The 21087-nt window shown below is 41.4% G+C and overlaps 56 non-coding genes across 56 annotated transcripts; all 56 read left to right on the top strand.

The window, feature by feature from the left end:
- Positions 1-722: 722 nt before the first annotated feature.
- Positions 723-795, top strand: TRNAV-UAC (transfer RNA valine (anticodon UAC)). Its single transcript has one exon. It is a non-coding gene; the product is annotated as a tRNA-Val (tRNA).
- A 415-nt stretch (positions 796-1210) lies between these two features.
- On the top strand, positions 1211-1283 carry TRNAV-AAC (transfer RNA valine (anticodon AAC)). The gene has a single exon. It is a non-coding gene; the product is annotated as a tRNA-Val (tRNA).
- Positions 1284-1369: 86 nt separating this feature from the next.
- TRNAV-CAC (transfer RNA valine (anticodon CAC)) lies at positions 1370-1442 on the top strand. Its single transcript has one exon. It is a non-coding gene; the product is annotated as a tRNA-Val (tRNA).
- Positions 1443-1508: 66 nt separating this feature from the next.
- TRNAV-UAC (transfer RNA valine (anticodon UAC)) lies at positions 1509-1581 on the top strand. The gene has a single exon. It is a non-coding gene; the product is annotated as a tRNA-Val (tRNA).
- Positions 1582-1996: 415 nt separating this feature from the next.
- TRNAV-AAC (transfer RNA valine (anticodon AAC)) lies at positions 1997-2069 on the top strand. Its single transcript has one exon. It is a non-coding gene; the product is annotated as a tRNA-Val (tRNA).
- A 713-nt stretch (positions 2070-2782) lies between these two features.
- Positions 2783-2855, top strand: TRNAV-AAC (transfer RNA valine (anticodon AAC)). The gene has a single exon. It is a non-coding gene; the product is annotated as a tRNA-Val (tRNA).
- Positions 2856-2941: 86 nt separating this feature from the next.
- Positions 2942-3014, top strand: TRNAV-CAC (transfer RNA valine (anticodon CAC)). Its single transcript has one exon. It is a non-coding gene; the product is annotated as a tRNA-Val (tRNA).
- A 67-nt stretch (positions 3015-3081) lies between these two features.
- TRNAV-UAC (transfer RNA valine (anticodon UAC)) lies at positions 3082-3154 on the top strand. Its single transcript has one exon. It is a non-coding gene; the product is annotated as a tRNA-Val (tRNA).
- A 415-nt stretch (positions 3155-3569) lies between these two features.
- TRNAV-AAC (transfer RNA valine (anticodon AAC)) lies at positions 3570-3642 on the top strand. The gene has a single exon. It is a non-coding gene; the product is annotated as a tRNA-Val (tRNA).
- Positions 3643-3728: 86 nt separating this feature from the next.
- On the top strand, positions 3729-3801 carry TRNAV-CAC (transfer RNA valine (anticodon CAC)). The gene has a single exon. It is a non-coding gene; the product is annotated as a tRNA-Val (tRNA).
- Positions 3802-3867: 66 nt separating this feature from the next.
- Positions 3868-3940, top strand: TRNAV-UAC (transfer RNA valine (anticodon UAC)). Its single transcript has one exon. It is a non-coding gene; the product is annotated as a tRNA-Val (tRNA).
- A 713-nt stretch (positions 3941-4653) lies between these two features.
- Positions 4654-4726, top strand: TRNAV-UAC (transfer RNA valine (anticodon UAC)). The gene has a single exon. It is a non-coding gene; the product is annotated as a tRNA-Val (tRNA).
- A 415-nt stretch (positions 4727-5141) lies between these two features.
- Positions 5142-5214, top strand: TRNAV-AAC (transfer RNA valine (anticodon AAC)). The gene has a single exon. It is a non-coding gene; the product is annotated as a tRNA-Val (tRNA).
- An 86-nt stretch (positions 5215-5300) lies between these two features.
- TRNAV-CAC (transfer RNA valine (anticodon CAC)) lies at positions 5301-5373 on the top strand. Its single transcript has one exon. It is a non-coding gene; the product is annotated as a tRNA-Val (tRNA).
- A 1340-nt stretch (positions 5374-6713) lies between these two features.
- TRNAV-AAC (transfer RNA valine (anticodon AAC)) lies at positions 6714-6786 on the top strand. Its single transcript has one exon. It is a non-coding gene; the product is annotated as a tRNA-Val (tRNA).
- An 86-nt stretch (positions 6787-6872) lies between these two features.
- Positions 6873-6945, top strand: TRNAV-CAC (transfer RNA valine (anticodon CAC)). Its single transcript has one exon. It is a non-coding gene; the product is annotated as a tRNA-Val (tRNA).
- Positions 6946-7011: 66 nt separating this feature from the next.
- On the top strand, positions 7012-7084 carry TRNAV-UAC (transfer RNA valine (anticodon UAC)). Its single transcript has one exon. It is a non-coding gene; the product is annotated as a tRNA-Val (tRNA).
- Positions 7085-7499: 415 nt separating this feature from the next.
- On the top strand, positions 7500-7572 carry TRNAV-AAC (transfer RNA valine (anticodon AAC)). Its single transcript has one exon. It is a non-coding gene; the product is annotated as a tRNA-Val (tRNA).
- Positions 7573-7658: 86 nt separating this feature from the next.
- On the top strand, positions 7659-7731 carry TRNAV-CAC (transfer RNA valine (anticodon CAC)). The gene has a single exon. It is a non-coding gene; the product is annotated as a tRNA-Val (tRNA).
- Positions 7732-7797: 66 nt separating this feature from the next.
- TRNAV-UAC (transfer RNA valine (anticodon UAC)) lies at positions 7798-7870 on the top strand. Its single transcript has one exon. It is a non-coding gene; the product is annotated as a tRNA-Val (tRNA).
- A 415-nt stretch (positions 7871-8285) lies between these two features.
- TRNAV-AAC (transfer RNA valine (anticodon AAC)) lies at positions 8286-8358 on the top strand. Its single transcript has one exon. It is a non-coding gene; the product is annotated as a tRNA-Val (tRNA).
- An 86-nt stretch (positions 8359-8444) lies between these two features.
- Positions 8445-8517, top strand: TRNAV-CAC (transfer RNA valine (anticodon CAC)). The gene has a single exon. It is a non-coding gene; the product is annotated as a tRNA-Val (tRNA).
- A 66-nt stretch (positions 8518-8583) lies between these two features.
- On the top strand, positions 8584-8656 carry TRNAV-UAC (transfer RNA valine (anticodon UAC)). The gene has a single exon. It is a non-coding gene; the product is annotated as a tRNA-Val (tRNA).
- Positions 8657-9071: 415 nt separating this feature from the next.
- On the top strand, positions 9072-9144 carry TRNAV-AAC (transfer RNA valine (anticodon AAC)). The gene has a single exon. It is a non-coding gene; the product is annotated as a tRNA-Val (tRNA).
- Positions 9145-9230: 86 nt separating this feature from the next.
- On the top strand, positions 9231-9303 carry TRNAV-CAC (transfer RNA valine (anticodon CAC)). The gene has a single exon. It is a non-coding gene; the product is annotated as a tRNA-Val (tRNA).
- An 852-nt stretch (positions 9304-10155) lies between these two features.
- Positions 10156-10228, top strand: TRNAV-UAC (transfer RNA valine (anticodon UAC)). Its single transcript has one exon. It is a non-coding gene; the product is annotated as a tRNA-Val (tRNA).
- A 415-nt stretch (positions 10229-10643) lies between these two features.
- TRNAV-AAC (transfer RNA valine (anticodon AAC)) lies at positions 10644-10716 on the top strand. Its single transcript has one exon. It is a non-coding gene; the product is annotated as a tRNA-Val (tRNA).
- Positions 10717-10802: 86 nt separating this feature from the next.
- On the top strand, positions 10803-10875 carry TRNAV-CAC (transfer RNA valine (anticodon CAC)). Its single transcript has one exon. It is a non-coding gene; the product is annotated as a tRNA-Val (tRNA).
- A 66-nt stretch (positions 10876-10941) lies between these two features.
- Positions 10942-11014, top strand: TRNAV-UAC (transfer RNA valine (anticodon UAC)). Its single transcript has one exon. It is a non-coding gene; the product is annotated as a tRNA-Val (tRNA).
- A 415-nt stretch (positions 11015-11429) lies between these two features.
- TRNAV-AAC (transfer RNA valine (anticodon AAC)) lies at positions 11430-11502 on the top strand. Its single transcript has one exon. It is a non-coding gene; the product is annotated as a tRNA-Val (tRNA).
- Positions 11503-11588: 86 nt separating this feature from the next.
- Positions 11589-11661, top strand: TRNAV-CAC (transfer RNA valine (anticodon CAC)). The gene has a single exon. It is a non-coding gene; the product is annotated as a tRNA-Val (tRNA).
- Positions 11662-11727: 66 nt separating this feature from the next.
- On the top strand, positions 11728-11800 carry TRNAV-UAC (transfer RNA valine (anticodon UAC)). Its single transcript has one exon. It is a non-coding gene; the product is annotated as a tRNA-Val (tRNA).
- A 415-nt stretch (positions 11801-12215) lies between these two features.
- TRNAV-AAC (transfer RNA valine (anticodon AAC)) lies at positions 12216-12288 on the top strand. Its single transcript has one exon. It is a non-coding gene; the product is annotated as a tRNA-Val (tRNA).
- Positions 12289-12374: 86 nt separating this feature from the next.
- Positions 12375-12447, top strand: TRNAV-CAC (transfer RNA valine (anticodon CAC)). The gene has a single exon. It is a non-coding gene; the product is annotated as a tRNA-Val (tRNA).
- A 66-nt stretch (positions 12448-12513) lies between these two features.
- TRNAV-UAC (transfer RNA valine (anticodon UAC)) lies at positions 12514-12586 on the top strand. Its single transcript has one exon. It is a non-coding gene; the product is annotated as a tRNA-Val (tRNA).
- Positions 12587-13299: 713 nt separating this feature from the next.
- Positions 13300-13372, top strand: TRNAV-UAC (transfer RNA valine (anticodon UAC)). Its single transcript has one exon. It is a non-coding gene; the product is annotated as a tRNA-Val (tRNA).
- Positions 13373-13787: 415 nt separating this feature from the next.
- TRNAV-AAC (transfer RNA valine (anticodon AAC)) lies at positions 13788-13860 on the top strand. Its single transcript has one exon. It is a non-coding gene; the product is annotated as a tRNA-Val (tRNA).
- Positions 13861-14732: 872 nt separating this feature from the next.
- On the top strand, positions 14733-14805 carry TRNAV-CAC (transfer RNA valine (anticodon CAC)). Its single transcript has one exon. It is a non-coding gene; the product is annotated as a tRNA-Val (tRNA).
- A 66-nt stretch (positions 14806-14871) lies between these two features.
- TRNAV-UAC (transfer RNA valine (anticodon UAC)) lies at positions 14872-14944 on the top strand. The gene has a single exon. It is a non-coding gene; the product is annotated as a tRNA-Val (tRNA).
- Positions 14945-15359: 415 nt separating this feature from the next.
- TRNAV-AAC (transfer RNA valine (anticodon AAC)) lies at positions 15360-15432 on the top strand. The gene has a single exon. It is a non-coding gene; the product is annotated as a tRNA-Val (tRNA).
- A 225-nt stretch (positions 15433-15657) lies between these two features.
- Positions 15658-15730, top strand: TRNAV-UAC (transfer RNA valine (anticodon UAC)). Its single transcript has one exon. It is a non-coding gene; the product is annotated as a tRNA-Val (tRNA).
- Positions 15731-16304: 574 nt separating this feature from the next.
- TRNAV-CAC (transfer RNA valine (anticodon CAC)) lies at positions 16305-16377 on the top strand. Its single transcript has one exon. It is a non-coding gene; the product is annotated as a tRNA-Val (tRNA).
- A 66-nt stretch (positions 16378-16443) lies between these two features.
- TRNAV-UAC (transfer RNA valine (anticodon UAC)) lies at positions 16444-16516 on the top strand. Its single transcript has one exon. It is a non-coding gene; the product is annotated as a tRNA-Val (tRNA).
- A 415-nt stretch (positions 16517-16931) lies between these two features.
- TRNAV-AAC (transfer RNA valine (anticodon AAC)) lies at positions 16932-17004 on the top strand. Its single transcript has one exon. It is a non-coding gene; the product is annotated as a tRNA-Val (tRNA).
- Positions 17005-17229: 225 nt separating this feature from the next.
- Positions 17230-17302, top strand: TRNAV-UAC (transfer RNA valine (anticodon UAC)). The gene has a single exon. It is a non-coding gene; the product is annotated as a tRNA-Val (tRNA).
- A 414-nt stretch (positions 17303-17716) lies between these two features.
- Positions 17717-17789, top strand: TRNAV-AAC (transfer RNA valine (anticodon AAC)). Its single transcript has one exon. It is a non-coding gene; the product is annotated as a tRNA-Val (tRNA).
- An 86-nt stretch (positions 17790-17875) lies between these two features.
- Positions 17876-17948, top strand: TRNAV-CAC (transfer RNA valine (anticodon CAC)). Its single transcript has one exon. It is a non-coding gene; the product is annotated as a tRNA-Val (tRNA).
- Positions 17949-18014: 66 nt separating this feature from the next.
- On the top strand, positions 18015-18087 carry TRNAV-UAC (transfer RNA valine (anticodon UAC)). The gene has a single exon. It is a non-coding gene; the product is annotated as a tRNA-Val (tRNA).
- A 415-nt stretch (positions 18088-18502) lies between these two features.
- Positions 18503-18575, top strand: TRNAV-AAC (transfer RNA valine (anticodon AAC)). The gene has a single exon. It is a non-coding gene; the product is annotated as a tRNA-Val (tRNA).
- Positions 18576-18800: 225 nt separating this feature from the next.
- Positions 18801-18873, top strand: TRNAV-UAC (transfer RNA valine (anticodon UAC)). Its single transcript has one exon. It is a non-coding gene; the product is annotated as a tRNA-Val (tRNA).
- Positions 18874-19447: 574 nt separating this feature from the next.
- Positions 19448-19520, top strand: TRNAV-CAC (transfer RNA valine (anticodon CAC)). Its single transcript has one exon. It is a non-coding gene; the product is annotated as a tRNA-Val (tRNA).
- A 66-nt stretch (positions 19521-19586) lies between these two features.
- On the top strand, positions 19587-19659 carry TRNAV-UAC (transfer RNA valine (anticodon UAC)). Its single transcript has one exon. It is a non-coding gene; the product is annotated as a tRNA-Val (tRNA).
- Positions 19660-20074: 415 nt separating this feature from the next.
- Positions 20075-20147, top strand: TRNAV-AAC (transfer RNA valine (anticodon AAC)). The gene has a single exon. It is a non-coding gene; the product is annotated as a tRNA-Val (tRNA).
- An 86-nt stretch (positions 20148-20233) lies between these two features.
- TRNAV-CAC (transfer RNA valine (anticodon CAC)) lies at positions 20234-20306 on the top strand. The gene has a single exon. It is a non-coding gene; the product is annotated as a tRNA-Val (tRNA).
- Positions 20307-20372: 66 nt separating this feature from the next.
- On the top strand, positions 20373-20445 carry TRNAV-UAC (transfer RNA valine (anticodon UAC)). Its single transcript has one exon. It is a non-coding gene; the product is annotated as a tRNA-Val (tRNA).
- A 415-nt stretch (positions 20446-20860) lies between these two features.
- TRNAV-AAC (transfer RNA valine (anticodon AAC)) lies at positions 20861-20933 on the top strand. Its single transcript has one exon. It is a non-coding gene; the product is annotated as a tRNA-Val (tRNA).
- Positions 20934-21087: the final 154 nt, after the last annotated feature.

Below are 21087 nucleotides of genomic sequence, written 5' to 3'. Positions count from 1 at the left end.
GGCAGAAGCATGCGGTTTCTCTTTATTTTGATCACAAGTGTCTATTGTTGGTGTAATCAGCATCATTTTGACCCCTTTGCTTGTTTCTACATGCGTTTTCTTTTGTCTAGAGTGTGTGTTTTTGACAGTGTATAAGTTTTTCTAGTTCAAGTAACACCTGATAGGATCAAGGTGCGAAACCAGGCATCTACTTGCTTTTTCTCTTTCTTTTTGGCTTTTGGACAAAGGCATGCCATTGCTTTTTGCAAAATGGTTTTGTTTGCATGTTTTTTCTCTTTTTCACTAGCCTGACAAAAGAAAGGTTCCTTGGTTGGAAAGTGCACTTTGTCCTGTGTTCAGACATAGAGGAAGACCTGTTGAGTTTGGCTGGATCATTTTTTTCAATTTCATTTCGGTATGTTTGAACAGTTTGAGCTGTGCATGGAGTTTCTGTAGTGTAGTGGTTATCACGTTCGCCTAACACGCGAAAGGTCCCCAGTTGAAACTGGGCAGAAACATGCCATTATTCTTTGTTAACAAAGCTATTGACTTTCAGTTCTTGATCTCGATTGCTTGCCATGAGCCCAGTAATGTCTTTTATCTAGTTTCTGTAGTGTAGTGGTTATCACGTTCGCCTCACACACGAAAGGTCCTCAGTTCGAAACTGGGCAGAAACAATGTGTTTTGACTTTCAATCCTTGATCTTTATTCCTTGCCTTGACCACAGCAACTTTTTTCGCTCCGTTTCTGTAGTGTAGTGGTTATCACGTTCGCTTTACACGCGAAAGGTCTCCGGTTCGATCCCGGGCAGAAGCATGCGGTTTCTCTTTATTTTGATCACAAGTGTCTATTGTTGGTGTAATCAGCATCATTTTGACCCCTTTGCTTGTTTCTACATGCGTTTGCTTTTGTCTAGAGTGTGTGTTTTTGACAGTGTATAAGTTTTTCTAGTTCAAGTAACACCTGATAGGATCAAGGTGCGAAACCAGGCATCTACTTGCTTTTTCTCTTTCTTTTTGGCTTTTGGACAAAGGCATGCGATTGCTTTTTGCAAAATGGTTTTGTTTGCATGTTTTTTCTCTTTTTCACTAGCCTGACAAAAGAAAGGTTCCTTGGTTGGAAAGTGCACTTTGTCCTGTGTTCAGACATAGAGGAAGACCTGTTGAGTTTGGCTGGATCATTTTTTTCAATTTCATTTCGGTATGTTTGAACAGTTTGAGCTGTGCATGGAGTTTCTGTAGTGTAGTGGTTATCACGTTCGCCTAACACGCGAAAGGTCCCCAGTTCGAAACTGGGCAGAAACATGCCATTATTCTTTGTTAACAAAGCTATTGACTTTCAGTTCTTGATCTCGATTGCTTGTCATGAGCCCAGTAATGTCTTTTATCTAGTTTCTGTAGTGTAGTGGTTATCACGTTCGCCTCACACGCGAAAGGTCCCCAGTTCGAAACTGGGCAGAAACAATGCGTGTTGACTTTCAATCCTTGATCTTTATTCCTTGCCTTGACCACAGCAACTTTTTTCGCTCCGTTTCTGTAGTGTAGTGGTTATCACGTTCGCTTTACATGCGAAAGGTCTCCGGTTCGATCCCGGGCAGAAGCATGCGGTTTCTCTTTATTTTGATCACAAGTGTCTATTGTTGGTGTAATCAGCATCATTTTGACCCCTTTGCTTGTTTCTACATGCGTTTGCTTTTGTCTAGAGTGTGTGTTTTTGACAGTGTATAAGTTTTTCTAGTTCAAGTAACACCTGATAGGATCAAGGTGCAAAACCAGGCATCTACTTGCTTTTTCTCTTTCTTTTTGGCTTTTGGACAAAGGCATGCGATTGCTTTTTGCAAAATGGTTTTGTTTGCATGTTTTTTCTCTTTTTCACTAGCCTGACAAAAGAAAGGTTCCTTGGTTGGAAAGTGCACTTTGTCCTGTGTTCAGACATAGAGGAAGACCTGTTGAGTTTGGCTGGATCATTTTTTTCAATTTCATTTCGGTATGTTTGAACAGTTTGAGCTGTGCATGGAGTTTCTGTAGTGTAGTGGTTATCACGTTCGCCTAACACGCGAAAGGTCCCCAGTTCGAAACTGGGCAGAAACATGCCATTATTCTTTGTTAACAAAGCTATTGACTTTCAGTTCTTGATCTCGATTGCTTGCCATGAGCCCAGTAATGTCTTTTATCTAGTTTCTGTAGTGTAGTGGTTATCACGTTTGCCTCACACGCGAAAGGTCCCCAGTTCGAAACTGGGCAGAAACAATGTGTTTTGACTTTCAATCCTTGATCTTTATTCCTTGCCTTGACCACAGCAACTTTTTTCGCTCCATTTCTGTAGTGTAGTGGTTATCACGTTCGCTTTACACGCGAAAGGTCTCCGGTTCGATCCCGGGCAGAAGCATGCGGTTTCTCTTTATTTTGATCACAAGTGTCTATTGTTGGTGTAATCAGCATCATTTTGACCCCTTTGCTTGTTTCTACATGCGTTTGCTTTTGTCTAGAGTGTGTGTTTTTGACAGTGTATAAGTTTTTCTAGTTCAAGTAACACCTGATAGGATCAAGGTGCGAAACCAGGCATCTACTTGCTTTTTCTCTTTCTTTTTGGCTTTTGGACAAAGGCATGCGATTGCTTTTTGCAAAATGGTTTTGTTTGCATGTTTTTTCTCTTTTTCACTAGCCTGACAAAAGAAAGGTTCCTTGGTTGGAAAGTGCACTTTGTCCTGTGTTCAGACATAGAGGAAGACCTGTTGAGTTTGGCTGGATCATTTTTTTCAATTTCATTTCGGTATGTTTGAACAGTTTGAGCTGTGCATGGAGTTTCTGTAGTGTAGTGGTTATCACGTTCGCCTAACACGCGAAAGGTCCCCAGTTCGAAACTGGGCAGAAACATGCCATTATTCTTTGTTAACAAAGCTATTGACTTTCAGTTCTTGATCTCGATTGCTTGTCATGAGCCCAGTAATGTCTTTTATCTAGTTTCTGTAGTGTAGTGGTTATCACGTTCGCCTCACACGCGAAAGGTCCCCAGTTCGAAACTGGGCAGAAACAATGCGTTTTGACTTTCAATCCTTGATCTTTATTCCTTGCCTTGACCACAGCAACTTTTTTTTGCTCCGTTTCTGTAGTGTAGTGGTTATCACGTTCGCTTTACACGCGAAAGGTCTCCGGTTCGATCCCGGGCAGAAGCATGCGGTTTCTCTTTATTTTGATCACAAGTGTCTATTGTTGGTGTAATCAGCATCATTTTGACCCCTTTGCTTGTTTCTACATGCGTTTGCTTTTGTCTAGAGTGTGTGTTTTTGACAGTGTATAAGTTTTTCTAGTTCAAGTAACACCTGATAGGATCAAGGTGCGAAACCAGGCATCTACTTGCTTTTTCTCTTTCTTTTTGGCTTTTGGACAAAGGCATGCGATTGCTTTTTGCAAAATGGTTTTGTTTGCATGTTTTTTCTCTTTTTCACTAGCCTGACAAAAGAAAGGTTCCTTGGTTGGAAAGTGCACTTTGTCCTGTGTTCAGACATAGAGGAAGACCTGTTGAGTTTGGCTGTATCATTTTTTTCAATTTCATTTCGGTATGTTTGAACAGTTTGAGCTGTGCATGGAGTTTCTGTAGTGTAGTGGTTATCACGTTCGCCTAACACGCGAAAGGTCCCCAGTTCGAAACTGGGCAGAAACATGCCATTATTCTTTGTTAACAAAGCTATTGACTTTCAGTTCTTGATCTCGATTGCTTGTCATGAGCCCAGTAATGTCTTTTATCTAGTTTCTGTAGTGTAGTGGTTATCACGTTCGCCTCACACGCGAAAGGTCCCCAGTTCGAAACTGGGCAGAAACAATGCGTTTTGACTTTCAATCCTTGATCTTTATTCCTTGCCTTGACCACAGCAACCTTTTTTGCTCCGTTTCTGTAGTGTAGTGGTTATCACGTTCGCTTTACACGCGAAAGGTCTCCGGTTCGATCCCGGGCAGAAGCATGCGGTTTCTCTTCATTTTGATCACTAGTGTCTATTGTTGGTGTAATCAGCATCATTTTGACCCCTTTGCTTGTTTCTACATGCGTTTGCTTTTGTCAAGAGTGTGTGTTTTTGACAGTGTATAAGTTTTTCTAGTTCAAGTAACACCTGATAGGATCAAGGTGCGAAACCAGGCATCTACTTGCTTTTTCTCTTTCTTTTTGGCTTTTGGACAAAGGCATGCGATTGCTTTTTGCAAAATGGTTTTGTTTGCATGTTTTTTCTCTTTTTCACTAGCCTGACAAAAGAAAGGTTCCTTGGTTGGAAAGTGCACTTTGTCCTGTGTTCAGACATAGAGGAAGACCTGTTGAGTTTTGCTGGATCATTTTTTTCAATTTCATTTCGGTATGTTTGAACAGTTTGAGCTGTGCATGGAGTTTCTGTAGTGTAGTGGTTGTCACGTTCGCCTAACACGCGAAAGGTCCCCAGTTTGAAACTGGGCAGAAACATGCCATTATTCTTTGTTAACAAAGCTATTGACTTTCAGTTCTTGATGTCGATTGCTTGTCATGAGCCCAGTAATGTCTTTTATCTAGTTTCTGTAGTGTAGTGGTTATCACGTTTGCCTCACACGCGAAAGGTCCCCAGTTCGAAACTGGGCAGAAACAATGCGTTTTGACTTTCAATCCTTGATCTTTATTCCTTGCCTTGACCACAGCAACTCTTTTCGCTCCGTTTCTGTAGTGTAGTGGTTATCACGTTCGCTTTACACGCGAAAGGTCTCCGGTTCGATCCCGGGCAGAAGCATGCGGTTTCTCTTTATTTTGATCACAAGTGTCTATTGTTGGTGTAATCAGCATCATTTTGACCCCTTTGCTTGTTTCTACATGCGTTTGCTTTTGTCTAGAGTGTGTGTTTTTGACAGTGTATAAGTTTTTCTAGTTCAAGTAACACCTGATAGGATCAAGGTGCGAAACCAGGCATCTACTTGCTTTTTCTCTTTCTTTTTGGCTTTTGGACAAAGGCATGCCATTGCTTTTTGCAAAATGGTTTTGTTTGCATGTTTTTTCTCTTTTTCACTAGCCTGACAAAAGAAAGGTTCCTTGGTTGGAAAGTGCACTTTGTCCTGTGTTCAGACATAGAGGAAGACCTGTTGAGTTTGGCTGGATCATTTTTTTCAATTTCATTTCGGTATGTTTGAACAGTTTGAGCTGTGCATGGAGTTTCTGTAGTGTAGTGGTTATCACGTTCGCCTAACACGCGAAAGGTCCCCAGTTCGAAACTGGGCAGAAACATGCCATTATTCTTTGTTAACAAAGCTATTGACTTTCAGTTCTTGATCTCGATTGCTTGTCATGAGCCCAGTAATGTCTTTTATCTAGTTTCTGTAGTGTAGTGGTTATCACGTTCGCCTCACACGCGAAAGGTCCCCAGTTCGAAACTGGGCAGAAACAATGCGTTTTGACTTTCAATCCTTGATCTTTATTCCTTGCCTTGACCACAGCAACCTTTTTTGCTCCGTTTCTGTAGTGTAGTGTTTATCACGTTCGCTTTACACGCGAAAGGTCTCCGGTTCGATCCCGGGCAGAAGCATGCGGTTTCTCTTCATTTTGATCACTAGTGTCTATTGTTGGTGTAATCAGCATCATTTTGACCCCTTTGCTTGTTTCTACATGCGTTTGCTTTTGTCAAGAGTGTGTGTTTTTGACAGTGTATAAGTTTTTCTAGTTCAAGTAACACCTGATAGGATCAAGGTGCGAAACCAGGCATCTACTTGCTTTTTCTCTTTCTTTTTGGCTTTTGGACAAAGGCATGCGATTGCTTTTTGCAAAATGGTTTTGTTTGCATGTTTTTTCTCTTTTTCACTAGCCTGACAAAAGAAAGGTTCCTTGGTTGGAAAGTGCACTTTGTCCTGTGTTCAGACATAGAGGAAGACCTGTTGAGTTTTGCTGGATCATTTTTTTCAATTTCATTTCGGTATGTTTGAACAGTTTGAGCTGTGCATGGAGTTTCTGTAGTGTAGTGGTTGTCACGTTCGCCTAACACGCGAAAGGTCCCCAGTTTGAAACTGGGCAGAAACATGCCATTATTCTTTGTTAACAAAGCTATTGACTTTCAGTTCTTGATGTCGATTGCTTGTCATGAGCCCAGTAATGTCTTTTATCTAGTTTCTGTAGTGTAGTGGTTATCACGTTTGCCTCACACGCGAAAGGTCCCCAGTTTGAAACTGGGCAGAAACAATGCGTTTTGACTTTCAATCCTTGATCTTTATTCCTTGCCTTGACCACAGCAACTTTTTTCGCTCCGTTTCTGTAGTGTAGTGGTTATCACGTTCGCTTTACACGCGAAAGGTCTCCGGTTCGATCAAGGGCAGAAGCATGCGGTTTCTCTTTATTTTGATCACAAGTGTCTATTGTTGGTGTAATCAGCATCATTTTGACCCCTTTGCTTGTTTCTACATGCGTTTGCTTTTGTCTAGAGTGTGTGTTTTTGACAGTGTATAAGTTTTTCTAGTTCAAGTAACACCTGATAGGATCAAGGTGCGAAACCAGGCATCTACTTGCTTTTTCTCTTTCTTTTTGGCTTTTGGACAAAGGCATGCCATTGCTTTTTGCAAAATGGTTTTGTTTGCATGTTTTTTCTCTTTTTCACTAGCCTGACAAAAGAAAGGTTCCTTGGTTGGAAAGTGCACTTTGTCCTGTGTTCAGACATAGAGGAAGACCTGTTGAGTTTGGCTGGATCATTTTTTTCAATTTCATTTCGGTATGTTTGAACAGTTTGAGCTGTGCATGGAGTTTCTGTAGTGTAGTGGTTATCACGTTCGCCTAACACGCGAAAGGTCCCCAGTTCGAAACTGGGCAGAAACATGCCATTATTCTTTGTTAACAAAGCTATTGACTTTCAGTTCTTGATCTCGATTGCTTGCCATGAGCCCAGTAATGTCTTTTATCTAGTTTCTGTAGTGTAGTGGTTATCACGTTCGCCTCACACGCGAAAGGTCCCCAGTTCGAAACTGGGCAGAAACAATGTGTTTTGACTTTCAATCCTTGATCTTTATTCCTTGCCTTGACCACAGCAACTTTTTTCGCTCCGTTTCTGTAGTGTAGTGGTTATCACGTTCGCTTTACACGCGAAAGGTCTCCGGTTCGATCCCGGGCAGAAGCATGCGGTTTCTCTTTATTTTGATCACAAGTGTCTATTGTTGGTGTAATCAGCATCATTTTGACCCCTTTGCTTGTTTCTACATGCGTTTGCTTTTGTCTAGAGTGTGTGTTTTTGACAGTGTATAAGTTTTTCTAGTTCAAGTAACACCTGATAGGATCAAGGTGCGAAACCAGGCATCTACTTGCTTTTTCTCTTTCTTTTTGGCTTTTGGACAAAGGCATGCCATTGCTTTTTGCAAAATGGTTTTGTTTGCATGTTTTTTCTCTTTTTCACTAGCCTGACAAAAGAAAGGTTCCTTGGTTGGAAAGTGCACTTTGTCCTGTGTTCAGACATAGAGGAAGACCTGTTGAGTTTGGCTGGATCATTTTTTTCAATTTCATTTCGGTATGTTTGAACAGTTTGAGCTGTGCATGGAGTTTCTGTAGTGTAGTGGTTATCACGTTCGCCTAACACGCGAAAGGTCCCCAGTTCGAAACTGGGCAGAAACATGCCATTATTCTTTGTTAACAAAGCTATTGACTTTCAGTTCTTGATCTCGATTGCTTGCCATGAGCCCAGTAATGTCTTTTATCTAGTTTCTGTAGTGTAGTGGTTATCACGTTCGCCTCACACGCGAAAGGTCCCCAGTTCGAAACTGGGCAGAAACAATGTGTTTTGACTTTCAATCCTTGATCTTTATTCCTTGCCTTGACCACAGCAACTTTTTTCGCTCCGTTTCTGTAGTGTAGTGGTTATCACGTTCGCTTTACACGCGAAAGGTCTCCGGTTCGATCCCGGGCAGAAGCATGCGGTTTCTCTTTATTTTGATCACAAGTGTCTATTGTTGGTGTAATCAGCATCATTTTGACCCCTTTGCTTGTTTCTACATGCGTTTGCTTTTGTCTAGAGTGTGTGTTTTTGACAGTGTATAAGTTTTTCTAGTTCAAGTAACACCTGATAGGATCAAGGTGCGAAACCAGGCATCTACTTGCTTTTTCTCTTTCTTTTTGGCTTTTGGACAAAGGCATGCGATTGCTTTTTGCAAAATGGTTTTGTTTGCATGTTTTTTCTCTTTTTCACTAGCCTGACAAAAGAAAGGTTCCTTGGTTGGAAAGTGCACTTTGTCCTGTGTTCAGACATAGAGGAAGACCTGTTGAGTTTGGCTGGATCATTTTTTTCAATTTCATTTCGGTATGTTTGAACAGTTTGAGCTGTGCATGGAGTTTCTGTAGTGTAGTGGTTATCACGTTCGCCTAACACGCGAAAGGTCCCCAGTTCGAAACTGGGCAGAAACATGCCATTATTCTTTGTTAACAAAGCTATTGACTTTCAGTTCTTGATCTCGATTGCTTGTCATGAGCCCAGTAATGTCTTTTATCTAGTTTCTGTAGTGTAGTGGTTATCACGTTCGCCTCACACGCGAAAGGTCCCCAGTTCGAAACTGGGCAGAAACAATGCGTTTTGACTTTCAATCCTTGATCTTTATTCCTTGCCTTGACCACAGCAACCTTTTTTGCTCCGTTTCTGTAGTGTAGTGGTTATCACGTTCGCTTTACACGCGAAAGGTCTCCGGTTCGATCCCGGGCAGAAGCATGCGGTTTCTCTTTATTTTGATCACAAGTGTCTATTGTTGGTGTAATCAGCATCATTTTGACCCCTTTGCTTGTTTCTACATGCGTTTGCTTTTGTCAAGAGTGTGTGTTTTTGACAGTGTATAAGTTTTTCTAGTTCAAGTAACACCTGATAGGATCAAGGTGCGAAACCAGGCATCTACTTGCTTTTTCTCTTTCTTTTTGGCTTTTGGACAAAGGCATGCGATTGCTTTTTGCAAAATGGTTTTGTTTGCATGTTTTTTCTCTTTTTCACTAGCCTGACAAAAGAAAGGTTCCTTGGTTGGAAAGTGCACTTTGTCCTGTGTTCAGACATAGAGGAAGACCTGTTGAGTTTGGCTGGATCATTTTTTTCAATTTCATTTCGGTATGTTTGAACAGTTTGAGCTGTGCATGGAGTTTCTGTAGTGTAGTGGTTATCACGTTCGCCTAACACGCGAAAGGTCCCCAGTTCGAAACTGGGCAGAAACATGCCATTATTCTTTGTTAACAAAGCTATTGACTTTCAGTTCTTGATCTCGATTGCTTGTCATGAGCCCAGTAATGTCTTTTATCTAGTTTCTGTAGTGTAGTGGTTATCACGTTCGCCTCACACGCGAAAGGTCCCCAGTTCGAAACTGGGCAGAAACAATGCGTTTTGACTTTCAATCCTTGATCTTTATTCCTTGCCTTGACCACAGCAACCTTTTTTGCTCCGTTTCTGTAGTGTAGTGTTTATCACGTTCGCTTTACACGCGAAAGGTCTCCGGTTCGATCCCGGGCAGAAGCATGCGGTTTCTCTTCATTTTGATCACTAGTGTCTATTGTTGGTGTAATCAGCATCATTTTGACCCCTTTGCTTGTTTCTACATGCGTTTGCTTTTGTCAAGAGTGTGTGTTTTTGACAGTGTATAAGTTTTTCTAGTTCAAGTAACACCTGATAGGATCAAGGTGCGAAACCAGGCATCTACTTGCTTTTTCTCTTTCTTTTTGGCTTTTGGACAAAGGCATGCGATTGCTTTTTGCAAAATGGTTTTGTTTGCATGTTTTTTCTCTTTTTCACTAGCCTGACAAAAGAAAGGTTCCTTGGTTGGAAAGTGCACTTTGTCCTGTGTTCAGACATAGAGGAAGACCTGTTGAGTTTTGCTGGATCATTTTTTTCAATTTCATTTCGGTATGTTTGAACAGTTTGAGCTGTGCATGGAGTTTCTGTAGTGTAGTGGTTGTCACGTTCGCCTAACACGCGAAAGGTCCCCAGTTTGAAACTGGGCAGAAACATGCCATTATTCTTTGTTAACAAAGCTATTGACTTTCAGTTCTTGATGTCGATTGCTTGTCATGAGCCCAGTAATGTCTTTTATCTAGTTTCTGTAGTGTAGTGGTTATCACGTTTGCCTCACACGCGAAAGGTCCCCAGTTTGAAACTGGGCAGAAACAATGCGTTTTGACTTTCAATCCTTGATCTTTATTCCTTGCCTTGACCACAGCAACTTTTTTCGCTCCGTTTCTGTAGTGTAGTGGTTATCACGTTCGCTTTACACGCGAAAGGTCTCCGGTTCGATCCCGGGCAGAAGCATGCGGTTTCTCTTTATTTTGATCACAAGTGTCTATTGTTGGTGTAATCAGCATCATTTTGACCCCTTTGCTTGTTTCTACATGCGTTTGCTTTTGTCTAGAGTGTGTGTTTTTGACAGTGTATAAGTTTTTCTAGTTCAAGTAACACCTGATAGGATCAAGGTGCGAAACCAGGCATCTACTTGCTTTTTCTCTTTCTTTTTGGCTTTTGGACAAAGGCATGCCATTGCTTTTTGCAAAATGGTTTTGTTTGCATGTTTTTTCTCTTTTTCACTAGCCTGACAAAAGAAAGGTTCCTTGCTTGGAAAGTGCACTTTGTCCTGTGTTCAGACATAGAGGAAGACCTGTTGAGTTTGGCTGGATCATTTTTTTCAATTTCATTTCGGTATGTTTGAACAGTTTGAGCTGTGCATGGAGTTTCTGTAGTGTAGTGGTTATCACGTTCGCCTAACACGCGAAAGGTCCCCAGTTCGAAACTGGGCAGAAACATGCCATTATTCTTTGTTAACAAAGCTATTGACTTTCAGTTCTTGATCTCGATTGCTTGCCATGAGCCCAGTAATGTCTTTTATCTAGTTTCTGTAGTGTAGTGGTTATCACGTTCGCCTCACACGCGAAAGGTCCCCAGTTCGAAACTGGGCAGAAACAATGTGTTTTGACTTTCAATCCTTGATCTTTATTCCTTGCCTTGACCACAGCAACTTTTTTCGCTCCGTTTCTGTAGTGTAGTGGTTATCACGTTCGCTTTACACGCGAAAGGTCTCCGGTTCGATCCCGGGCAGAAGCATGCGGTTTCTCTTTATTTTGATCACAAGTGTCTATTGTTGGTGTAATCAGCATCATTTTGACCCCTTTGCTTGTTTCTACATGCGTTTGCTTTTGTCTAGAGTGTGTGTTTTTGACAGTGTATAAGTTTTTCTAGTTCAAGTAACACCTGATAGGATCAAGGTGCGAAACCAGGCATCTACTTGCTTTTTCTCTTTCTTTTTGGCTTTTGGACAAAGGCATGCCATTGCTTTTTGCAAAATGGTTTTGTTTGCATGTTTTTTCTCTTTTTCACTAGCCTGACAAAAGAAAGGTTCCTTGGTTGGAAAGTGCACTTTGTCCTGTGTTCAGACATAGAGGAAGACCTGTTGAGTTTGGCTGGATCATTTTTTTCAATTTCATTTCGGTATGTTTGAACAGTTTGAGCTGTGCATGGAGTTTCTGTAGTGTAGTGGTTATCACGTTCGCCTAACATGCGAAAGGTCCCCAGTTCGAAACTGGGCAGAAACATGCCATTATTCTTTGTTAACAAAGCTATTGACTTTCAGTTCTTGATCTCGATTGCTTGCCATGAGCCCAGTAATGTCTTTTATCTAGTTTCTGTAGTGTAGTGGTTATCACGTTCGCCTCACACGCGAAAGGTCCCCAGTTCGAAACTGGGCAGAAACAATGTGTTTTGACTTTCAATCCTTGATCTTTATTCCTTGCCTTGACCACAGCAACTTTTTTCGCTCCGTTTCTGTAGTGTAGTGGTTATCACGTTCGCTTTACACGCGAAAGGTCTCCGGTTCGATCCCGGGCAGAAGCATGCGGTTTCTCTTTATTTTGATCACAAGTGTCTATTGTTGGTGTAATCAGCATCATTTTGACCCCTTTGCTTGTTTCTACATGCGTTTGCTTTTGTCTAGAGTGTGTGTTTTTGACAGTGTATAAGTTTTTCTAGTTCAAGTAACACCTGATAGGATCAAGGTGCGAAACCAGGCATCTACTTGCTTTTTCTCTTTCTTTTTGGCTTTTGGACAAAGGCATGCGATTGCTTTTTGCAAAATGGTTTTGTTTGCATGTTTTTTCTCTTTTTCACTAGCCTGACAAAAGAAAGGTTCCTTGGTTGGAAAGTGCACTTTGTCCTGTGTTCAGACATAGAGGAAGACCTGTTGAGTTTGGCTGGATCATTTTTTTCAATTTCATTTCGGTATGTTTGAACAGTTTGAGCTGTGCATGGAGTTTCTGTAGTGTAGTGGTTATCACGTTCGCCTAACACGCGAAAGGTCCCCAGTTCGAAACTGGGCAGAAACATGCCATTATTCTTTGTTAACAAAGCTATTGACTTTCAGTTCTTGATCTCGATTGCTTGTCATGAGCCCAGTAATGTCTTTTATCTAGTTTCTGTAGTGTAGTGGTTATCACGTTCGCCTCACACGCGAAAGGTCCCCAGTTCGAAACTGGGCAGAAACAATGCGTTTTGACTTTCAATCCTTGATCTTTATTCCTTGCCTTGACCACAGCAACCTTTTTTGCTCCGTTTCTGTAGTGTAGTGGTTATCACGTTCGCTTTACACGCGAAAGGTCTCCGGTTCGATCCCGGGCAGAAGCATGCGGTTTCACTTCATTTTGATCACTAGTGTCTATTGTTGGTGTAATCAGCATCATTTTGACCCCTTTGCTTGTTTCTACATGCGTTTGCTTTTGTCAAGAGTGTGTGTTTTTGACAGTGTATAAGTTTTTCTAGTTCAAGTAACACCTGATAGGATCAAGGTGCGAAACCAGGCATCTACTTGCTTTTTCTCTTTCTTTTTGGCTTTTGGACAAAGGCATGCGATTGCTTTTTGCAAAATGGTTTTGTTTGCATGTTTTTTCTCTTTTTCACTAGCCTGACAAAAGAAAGGTTCCTTGGTTGGAAAGTGCACTTTGTCCTGTGTTCAGACATAGAGGAAGACCTGTTGAATTTTGCTGGATCATTTTTTTCAATTTCATTTCGGTATGTTTGAACAGTTTGAGCTGTGCATGGAGTTTCTGTAGTGTAGTGGTTATCACGTTCGCCTAACACGCGAAAGGTCCCCAGTTTGAAACTGGGCAGAAACATGCCATTATTCTTTGTTAACAAAGCTATTGACTTTCAGTTCTTGATGTCGATTGCTTGTCATGAGCCCAGTAATGTCTTTTATCTAGTTTCTGTAGTGTAGTGGTTATCACGTTTGCCTCACACGCGAAAGGTCCCCAGTTCGAAACTGGGCAGAAACAATGCGTTTTGACTTTCAATCCTTGATCTTTATTCCTTGCCTTGACCACAGCAACTTTTTTCGCTCCGTTTCTGTAGTGTAGTGGTTATCACGTTCGCTTTACACGCGAAAGGTCTCCGGTTCGATCCCGGGCAGAAGCATGCGGTTTCTCTTTATTTTGATCACAAGTGTCTATTGTTGGTGTAATCAGCATCATTTTGACCCCTTTGCTTGTTTCTACATGCGTTTGCTTTTGTCTAGAGTGTGTGTTTTTGACAGTGTATAAGTTTTTCTAGTTCAAGTAACACCTGATAGGATCAAGGTGCGAAACCAGGCATCTACTTGCTTTTTCTCTTTCTTTTTGGCTTTTGGACAAAGGCATGCCATTGCTTTTTGCAAAATGGTTTTGTTTGCATGTTTTTTCTCTTTTTCACTAGCCTGACAAAAGAAAGGTTCCTTGCTTGGAAAGTGCACTTTGTCCTGTGTTCAGACATAGAGGAAGACCTGTTGAGTTTGGCTGGATCATTTTTTTCAATTTCATTTCAGTATGTTTGAACAGTTTGAGCTGTGCATGGAGTTTCTGTAGTGTAGTGGTTATCACGTTCGCCTAACACGCGAAAGGTCCCCAGTTCGATACTGGGCAGAAACATGCCATTATCCTTTGTTAACAAAGCTATTGATTTTCAGTTCTTGATCTCGATTGCTTGTCATGAGCCCAGTAATGTCTTTTATCTAGTTTCTGTAGTGTAGTGGTTATCATGTTCGCCTCACACGCGAAAGGTCCCCAGTTCGAAACTGGGCAGAAACAATGCGTTTTGACTTTCAATCCTTGATCTTTATTCCTTGCCTTGACCACAGCAACTTTTCTCGCTCCGTTTCTGTAGTGTAGTGGTTATCACGTTTGCTTTACACGCGAAAGGTCTCCGGTTCGATCCCGGGCAGAAGCATGCGGTTTCTCTTTATTTTGATCACAAGTGTCTATTGTTGGTGTAATCAGCATCATTTTGACCCCTTTGCTTGTTTCTACATGCGTTTGCTTTTGTCTAGAGTGTGTGTTTTTGACAGTGTATAAGTTTTTCTAGTTCAAGTAACACCTGATAGGATCAAGGTGCGAAACCAGGCATCTACTTGCTTTTTCTCTTTCTTTTTGGCTTTTGGACAAAGGCATGCCATTGCTTTTTGCAAAATGGTTTTGTTTGCATGTTTTTTCTCTTTTTCACTAGCCTGACAAAAGAAAGGTTCCTTGCTTGGAAAGTGCACTTTGTCCTGTGTTCAGACATAGAGGAAGACCTGTTGAGTTTGGCTGGATCATTTTTTTCAATTTCATTTCGGTATGTTTGAACAGTTTGAGCTGTGCATGGAGTTTCTGTAGTGTAGTGGTTAACACGTTCGCCTAACACGCGAAAGGTCCCCACTTCGAAACTGGGCAGAAACATGCCATTATTCTTTGTTAACAAAGCTATTGACTTTCAGTTCTTGATCTCGATTGCTTGTCATGAGCCCAGTAATGTCTTTTATCCAGTTTCTGTAGTGTAGTGGTTATCACGTTCGCCTCACACGCGAAAGGTCCCCAGTTCGAAACTGGGCAGAAACAATGCGTTTTGACTTTCAATCCTTGATCTTTATTCCTTGCCTTGACCACAGCAACTTTTTTCGCTCCGTTTCTGTAGTGTAGTGGTTATCACGTTCGCTTTACACGCGAAAGGTCTCCGGTTCGATCCCGGGCAGAAGCATGCGGTTTCTCTTTATTTTGATCACAAGTGTCTATTGTTGGTGTAATCAGCATCATTTTGACCCCTTTGCTTGTTTCTACATGCGTTTGCTTTTGTCTAGAGTGTGTGTTTTTGACAGTGTATAAGTTTTTCTAGTTCAAGTAACACCTGATAGGATCAAGGTGCGAAACCAGGCATCTACTTGCTTTTTCTCTTTCTTTTTGGCTTTTGGACAAAGGCATGCGATTGCTTTTTGCAAAATGGTTTTGTTTGCATGTTTTTTCTCTTTTTCACTAGCCTGACAAAAGAAAGGTTCCTTGGTTGGAAAGTGCACTTTGTCCTGTGTTCAGACATAGAGGAAGACCTGTTGAGTTTGGCTGGATCATTTTTTTCAATTTCATTTCGGTATGTTTGAACAGTTTGAGCTGTGCATGGAGTTTCTGTAGTGTAGTGGTTATCACGTTCGCCTAACACGCGAAAGGTCCCCAGTTCGAAACTGGGCAGAAACATGCCATTATTCTTTGTTAACAAAGCTATTGACTTTCAGTTCTTGATCTCGATTGCTTGCCATGAGCCCAGTAATGTCTTTTATCTAGTTTCTGTAGTGTAGTGGTTATCACGTTCGCCTCACACACGAAAGGTCCTCAGTTCGAAACTGGGCAGAAACAATGTGTTTTGACTTTCAATCCTTGATCTTTATTCCTTGCCTTGACCACAGCAACTTTTTTCGCTCCGTTTCTGTAGTGTAGTGGTTATCACGTTCGCTTTACACGCGAAAGGTCTCCGGTTCGATCCCGGGCAGAAGCATGCGGTTTCTCTTTATTTTGATCACAAGTGTCTATTGTTGGTGTAATCAGCATCATTTTGACCCCTTTGCTTGTTTCTACATGCGTTTGCTTTTGTCTAGAGTGTGTGTTTTTGACAGTGTATAAGTTTTTCTAGTTCAAGTAACACCTGATAGGATCAAGGTGCGAAACCAGGCATCTACTTGCTTTTTCTCTTTCTTTTTGGCTTTTGGACAAAGGCATGCCATTGCTTTTTGCAAAATGGTTTTGTTTGCATGTTTTTTCTCTTTTTCACTAGCCTGACAAAAGAAAGGTTCCTTGCTTGGAAAGTGCACTTTGTCCTGTGTTCAGACATAGAGGAAGACCTGTTGAGTTTGGCTGGATCATTTTTTTCAATTTCATTTCGGTATGTTTGAACAGTTTGAGCTGTGCATGGAGTTTCTGTAGTGTAGTGGTTAACACGTTCGCCTAACACGCGAAAGGTCCCCAGTTCGAAACTGGGCAGAAACATGCCATTATTCTTTGTTAACAAAGCTATTGACTTTCAGTTCTTGATCTCGATTGCTTGTCATGAGCCCAGTAATGTCTTTTATCCAGTTTCTGTAGTGTAGTGGTTATCACGTTCGCCTCACACGCGAAAGGTCCCCAGTTCGAAACTGGGCAGAAACAATGCGTTTTGACTTTCAATCCTTGATCTTTATTCCTTGCCTTGACCACAGCAACTTTTTTCGCTCCGTTTCTGTAGTGTAGTGGTTATCACGTTCGCTTTACACGCGAAAGGTCTCCGGTTCGATCCCGGGCAGAAGCATGCGGTTTCTCTTTATTTTGATCACAAGTGTCTATTGTTGGTGTAATCAGCATCATTTTGACCCCTTTGCTTGTTTCTACATGCGTTTGCTTTTGTCTAGAGTGTGTGTTTTTGACAGTGTATAAGTTTTTCTAGTTCAAGTAACACCTGATAGGATCAAGGTGCGAAACCAGGCATCTACTTGCTTTTTCTCTTTCTTTTTGGCTTTTGGACAAAGGCATGCGATTGCTTTTTGCAAAATGGTTTTGTTTGCATGTTTTTTCTCTTTTTCACTAGCCTGACAAAAGAAAGGTTCCTTGGTTGGAAAGTGCACTTTGTCCTGTGTTCAGACATAGAGGAAGACCTGTTGAGTTTGGCTGGATCATTTTTTTCAATTTCATTTCGGTATGTTTGAACAGTTTGAGCTGTGCATGGAGTTTCTGTAGTGTAGTGGTTATCACGTTCGCCTAACACGCGAAAGGTCCCCAGTTCGAAACTGGGCAGAAACATGCCATTATTCTTTGTTAACAAAGCTATTGACTTTCAGTTCTTGATCTCGATTGCTTGCCATGAGCCCAGTAATGTCTTTTATCTAGTTTCTGTAGTGTAGTGGTTATCACGTTCGCCTCACACACGAAAGGTCCTCAGTTCGAAACTGGGCAGAAACAATGTGTTTTGACTTTCAATCCTTGATCTTTATTCCTTGCCTTGACCACAGCAACTTTTTTCGCTCCGTTTCTGTAGTGTAGTGGTTATCACGTTCGCTTTACACGCGAAAGGTCTCCGGTTCGATCCCGGGCAGAAGCATGCGGTTTCTCTTTATTTTGATCACAAGTGTCTATTGTTGGTGTAATCAGCATCATTTTGACCCCTTTGCTTGTTTCTACATGCGTTTGCTTTTGTCTAGAGTGTGTGTTTTTGACAGTGTATAAGTTTTTCTAGTTCAAGTAACACCTGATAGGATCAAGGTGCGAAACCAGGCATCTACTTGCTTTTTCTCTTTCTTTTTGGCTTTTGGACAAAGGCATGCGATTGCTTTTTGCAAAATGGTTTTGTTTGCATGTTTTTTCTCTTTTTCACTAGCCTGACAAAAGAAAGGTTCCTTGGTTGGAAAGTGCACTTTGTCCTGTGTTCAGACATAGAGGAAGACCTGTTGAGTTTGGCTGGATCATTTTTTTAATTTCATTTCGGTATGTTTGAACAGTTTGAGCTGTGCATGGAGTTTCTGTAGTGTAGTGGTTATCACGTTCGCCTAACACGCGAAAGGTCCCCAGTTCGAAACTGGGCAGAAACATGCCATTATTCTTTGTTAACAAAGCTATTGACTTTCAGTTCTTGATCTCGATTGCTTGTCATGAGCCCAGTAATGTCTTTTATCTAGTTTCTGTAGTGTAGTGGTTATCACGTTCGCCTCACACGCGAAAGGTCCCCAGTTCGAAACTGGGCAGAAACAATGCGTTTTGACTTTCAATCCTTGATCTTTATTCCTTGCCTTGACCACAGCAACTTTTTTTGCTCCGTTTCTGTAGTGTAGTGGTTATCACGTTCGCTTTACACGCGAAAGGTCTCCGGTTCGATCCCGGGCAGAAGCATGCGGTTTCTCTTTATTTTGATCACAAGTGTCTATTGTTGGTGTAATCAGCATCATTTTGACCCCTTTGCTTGTTTCTACATGCGTTTGCTTTTGTCTAGAGTGTGTGTTTTTGACAGTGTATAAGTTTTTCTAGTTCAAGTAACACCTGATAGGATCAAGGTGCGAAACCAGGCATCTACTTGCTTTTTCTCTTTCTTTTTGGCTTTTGGACAAAGGCATGCGATTGCTTTTTGCAAAATGGTTTTGTTTGCATGTTTTTTCTCTTTTTCACTAGCCTGACAAAAGAAAGGTTCCTTGGTTGGAAAGTGCACTTTGTCCTGTGTTCAGACATAGAGGAAGACCTGTTGAGTTTGGCTGGATCATTTTTTTCAATTTCATTTCGGTATGTTTGAACAGTTTGAGCTGTGCATGGAGTTTCTGTAGTGTAGTGGTTATCACGTTCGCCTAACACGCGAAAGGTCCCCAGTTCGAAACTGGGCAGAAACATGCCATTATTCTTTGTTAACAAAGCTATTGACTTTCAGTTCTTGATCTCGATTGCTTGTCATGAGCCCAGTAATGTCTTTTATCTAGTTTCTGTAGTGTAGTGGTTATCACGTTCGCCTCACACGCGAAAGGTCCCCAGTTGGAAACTGGGCAGAAACAATGCGTTTTGACTTTCAATCCTTGATCTTTATTCCTTGCCTTGACCACAGCAACTTTTTTCGCTCCGTTTCTGTAGTGTAGTGGTTATCACGTTCGCTTTACATGCGAAAGGTCTCCGGTTCGATCCCGGGCAGAAGCATGCGGTTTCTCTTTATTTTGATCACAAGTGTCTATTGTTGGTGTAATCAGCATCATTTTGACCCCTTTGCTTGTTTCTACATGCGTTTGCTTTTGTCTAGAGTGTGTGTTTTTGACAGTGTATAAGTTTTTCTAGTTCAAGTAACACCTGATAGGATCAAGGTGCGAAACCAGGCATCTACTTGCTTTTTCTCTTTCTTTTTGGCTTTTGGACAAAGGCATGCGATTGCTTTTTGCAAAATGGTTTTGTTTGCATGTTTTTTCTCTTTTTCACTAGCCTGACAAAAGAAAGGTTCCTTGGTTGGAAAGTGCACTTTGTCCTGTGTTCAGACATAGAGGAAGACCTGTTGAGTTTGGCTGGATCATTTTTTTCAATTTCATTTCGGTATGTTTGAACAGTTTGAGCTGTGCATGGAGTTTCTGTAGTGTAGTGGTTATCACGTTCGCCTAACACGCGAAAGGTCCCCAGTTCAAAACTGGGCAGAAACATGCCATTATTCTTTGTTAACAAAGCTATTGACTTTCAGTTCTTGATCTCGATTGCTTGTCATGAGCCCAGTAATGTCTTTTATCTAGTTTCTGTAGTGTAGTGGTTATCACGTTCGCCTCACACGCGAAAGGTCCCCAGTTCGAAACTGGGCAGAAACAATGTGTTTTGACTTTCAATCCTTGATCTTTATTCCTTGCCTTGACCACAGCAACTTTTTTCGCTCCGTTTCTGTAGTGTAGTGGTTATCACGTTCGCTTTACACGCGAAAGGTCTCCGGTTCGATCCCGGGCAGAAGCATGCGGTTTCTCTTTATTTTGATCACAAGTGTCTATTGTTGGTGTAATCAGCATCATTTTGACCCCTTTGCTTGTTTCTACATGCGTTTGCTTTTGTCTAGAGTGTGTGTTTTTGACAGTGTATAAGTTTTTCTAGTTCAAGTAACACCTGATAGGATCAAGGTGCGAAACCAGGCATCTACTTGCTTTTTCTCTTTCTTTTTGGCTTTTGGACAAAGGCATGCGATTGCTTTTTGCAAAATGGTTTTGTTTGCATGTTTTTTCTCTTTTTCACTAGCCTGACAAAAGAAAGGTTCCTTGGTTGGAAAGTGCACTTTGTCCTGTGTTCAGACATAGAGGAAGACCTGTTGAGTTTGGCTGGATCATTTTTTTCAATTTCATTTCGGTATGTTTGAACAGTTTGAGCTGTGCATGGAGTTTCTGTAGTGTAGTGGTTATCACGTTCGCCTAACACGCGAAAGGTCCCCAGTTCGAAACTGGGCAGAAACATGCCATTATTCTTTGTTAACAAAGCTATTGACTTTCAGTTCTTGATCTCGATTGCTTGTCATGAGCCCAGTAATGTCTTTTATCTAGTTTCTGTAGTGTAGTGGTTATCACGTTCGCCTCACACGCGAAAGGTCCCCAGTTCGAAACTGGGCAGAAACAATGTGTTTTGACTTTCAATCCTTGATCTTTATTCCTTGCCTTGACCACAGCAACTTTTTTCGCTCCGTTTCTGTAGTGTAGTGGTTATCACGTTCGCTTTACACGCGAAAGGTCTCCGGTTCGATCCCGGGCAGAAGCATGCGGTTTCTCTTTATTTTGATCACAAGTGTCTATTGTTGGTGTAATCAGCATCATTTTGACCCCTTTGCTTGTTTCTACATGCGTTTGCTTTTGTCTAGAGTGTGTGTTTTTGACAGTGTATAAGTTTTTCTAGTTCAAGTAACACCTGATAGGATCAAGGTGCGAAACCAGGCATCTACTTGCTTTTTCTCTTTCTTTTTGGCTTTTGGACAAAGGCATGCGATTGCTTTTTGCAAAATGGTTTTGTTTGCATGTTTTTTCTCTTTTTCACTAGCCTGACAAAAGAAAGGTTCCTTGGTTGGAAAGTGCACTTTGTCCTGTGTTCAGACATAGAGGAAGACCTGTTGAGTTTGGCTGGATCATTTTTTTCAATTTCATTTCGGTGTGTTTGAACAGTTTGAGCTGTGCATGGAGTTTCTGTAGTGTAGTGGTTATCACGTTCGCCTAACACGCGAAAGGTCCCCAGTTCGAAACTGGGCAGAAACATGCCATTATTCTTTGTTAACAAAGCTATTGACTTTCAGTTCTTGATCTCGATTGCTTGCCATGAGCCCAGTAATGTCTTTTATCTAGTTTCTGTAGTGTAGTGGTTATCACGTTCGCCTCACACACGAAAGGTCCTCAGTTCGAAACTGGGCAG

Source organism: Ranitomeya variabilis, chromosome 2 (genome assembly GCF_051348905.1).
Source record: "Ranitomeya variabilis isolate aRanVar5 chromosome 2, aRanVar5.hap1, whole genome shotgun sequence".
In the NCBI taxonomy this organism is placed as follows: Eukaryota; Metazoa; Chordata; class Amphibia; order Anura; family Dendrobatidae; genus Ranitomeya; species Ranitomeya variabilis.
Note: the sequence above shows the minus strand (reverse complement) of the source record. Positions and strands in the feature narration are given on the sequence as shown.